Here is a 3,124-nt window from a genome sequence, read left to right on the forward strand (position 1 = left end):
ATGATGCCCCCCTGCGGGTGCACATACTTTTGTATAATTCCCTTCCACATGTGTGGAGGTTGATCTGTGTGACCAGTAGAATACAGTGGACAAGATAATATACCCCTACCGAGACTCGATCATAAAAGATAATTATGGCTTCCTCCTTTTTTCTCTCTTTTAGATCACTTGATCTTGGGAAGTCAGCATCACATCAGAGCAGCCCTGTTGAAAGGACCATGTGATACAGAACTGAAGCCTCTTATGAACAGCTAGCAAGGAAATCAAGTCTGTTTCAAACAGCTATGTAATGACCTCCCTTGCAAGCTGAATTACCAGCTCCAGTCAAGCCTTCAGATGACTACAGAGCCCCAGTCCACATTTTGACAGCAACTTCATGAAAGAACCTGAGTCACATCAATTCTGCTAAGTTGTTAAAGGATTTCTAACCCTCAGAAACTAAGTGCTATAATACAATTTATTCTTTTAAGCTGTGATTTGTTAGACTTCATGGTAAACTCATTCGTAAAGAGCTATCTTAAGGGGAAAATGAAACCAAATGAAAAATACAAAAAAAGGTATTGAAAGGAGGCAGCCAAAGTTCATCTTTCTAAAAGTTCTATGCCTCAAATTTTCCTTATATCATCATTATGATCCATTTTGTTTTCAGGAAAGTTGATCCCATTCCAGTATCCAAACTGGACCCCAAGTGATTCAAGTCAATGCTTGGGTCTTATCCACCAGCCACAGTAATTCATATCTAGCCTAGTCATCGTCAAGAAGATGGAGATGAGTTCTTGGATGACTCACACAACAACTTGGAGAAAATAAGCTAGACGCAAAGAATTTGTATTACATTATTCTAATCACATAAACTTCCAAAACAGGCAAAACTAAACTCTAGTTTACATTAAATGCCTAGATAATGTTAGAGGTCTAGATGACGGTAATATATGGAGGAGAAGGGGAAAGTAACTGGAAGTTTAAATGTGGAAAGACCCTGGTGATCCTGGAAAACTTCTATTTCTTGACGGGAGAGGTATTTGCATTAGATCTGATGGTTATTAAACTTTATGTTTTATTATGTTTTAATGTGTAAATTATATTTTTTTCATAGCTGTGTGAAGAGAGACTATGTTTGTTGAATTATTTTTGTCTTATTTAGGTTTTGATATGAGGTAGGTCTGTTACCCATTTCTCATCTAGTAGTCAGTGTGTTTCTGTATTTACAAGTTCTATTTACCTTACACAATCTTTCTTAAACTTCACATTTAATATGAGGTTTTTTTTTTTTTTCATTTTTTTCAGAAGTTGTCTCTCCCTTCTCTGTTACTCTGTCATGGTATAGAGTGGGTAGAGGACAAATTCAGGTGTTACAATTCTTCTAACATTTTTTCTAAGGAAGTAAATTTTTGATAGAAAGCTGTGGTCTCTGTGAGTATCAGAATCCCTGTGTATTTCATTTAGAGAGTAGAGGTGAATGAATGTTTTCTCAAACCAAGTATCACACAGTTACCTTTGAAGGACATTGAAAAATACTTCAAAATTAATCTGAATACTTTTAATTTGATATCGAATGGAGTTTGGGACAAATTTTCTGTTATTACTTTTACTGTAAAATACTCATTATAAAACCGACATAATTTCCTCCAGTAATTACATGATTGGCATACAATTCAAGTTTTCGGAAAAGGATTAAATACTCTTAGGAAAAGTCATAAAAGATAAAACAGGTCATTATAAAACATTAAGATATAGACACGTGTTTTTCTATGAAAATGAAATGGTATAAATCATGAATAAAATATGTATTCAATAGTCTTAATATATCATTTATATAAACTTATTATGTTCATTTAATATATCATTTAAATAAACTTATTAGGTTCTACTTTTGTACTTTAAATAATTAAAGATAAAATAGGTGATCATAATTCTGGCTTCTGACCACCTGGCTTCCATACAGAGGAAAGTTTTATTCTTTGCCTTTGTTTTATTCAACCATCAATCAAACTTCTTCGAATCATAATAATTTTAACTTCTTTGGTTCAAACAAATGTAGGATTTTCAAAGTCTCTGAAATTAAATGGGTTGTATATTAGATATAAAAATAAAAATCAGCTCATTCTTTTAAGAAAGAAGGTGTTGCAATGGCTTTATTAAAAACCTGTGCTAACTGACTATACAAACTACAGGACATATCCGCAAAGTTTCACTGAATTCAGATGCCTTGAGATAGGACCTCAAATTACTTAGACAGGAAGTGTTGCTTAAACCATTGAATTCTGACCTCTCCTAGGATGAGTGAGGTTTTGTGGCGATTTATACTCCATAAATGAGTTTATAAAAAGAGAAAGAAACGACATAGAGGGACAGAGAGAAATGAGTCGTGTGATTATTTATTCCCTTACTAAAAACAGAAAATAACTTTGCAGGATGAGGTTAAATGGCTGAGTTTGACCATACCTACCTGCATTTGCTCTATTCAAAATGCAGGTGCCCAGCTGCACAGGCAGAAGCAAATACACAAATCTTGTGTCGTTGTTGCTGCAGGGAAAGGATTCATTTCCTGTGTGTGACTGTCCAACCAGGGCTTTTGCGACTCCCTCCCACCTTCCCATTTCCAGATACTCAGCGCCTGGTTTGTGGAGGATGACTCTGCTTTCTCTCATGATTTGTGAAGTGTCTCGTAGTTTGATCGCTCTTCCATTTTTGAGTTTAGCTAAGGTTGGACCAAGGAATTCACATTTCATAGAATTGCACTAAAAATAACATCTCGATGTGTGAAACTAGAGATAAGAAAGCAAAGGAAACAATAGTAATTTTTCTCTACCCAGATTACCACAGTATGCTCAGAGGATAGAAGTTTCCCTGTGCCCTTACAGATTTTAGATTTCTGCTCATTTGTATACTGATGTGTGTGCGCACACACACACACACACAGATATACACATACACCATCTCTATTTTATTATACAGTGGAGTGCAGGGAATGAGAAATGTCATAAATCAAAACCATTGTATTTCTAAGGAACAACTTATTTAACTGTTTTCGCAGGAGATATTCTTATATGATTAAATACGGAAATTCTTACATTTTAATAAATCATGCTCATTTCTTTACCTCTAGAAGGCAGTGAAATGT

The sequence above is a fragment of the Pteropus alecto genome, unplaced genomic scaffold (genome assembly GCF_000325575.1).
Source record: "Pteropus alecto unplaced genomic scaffold, ASM32557v1 scaffold172, whole genome shotgun sequence".
NCBI lineage: Eukaryota > Metazoa > Chordata > Mammalia > Chiroptera > Pteropodidae > Pteropus > Pteropus alecto.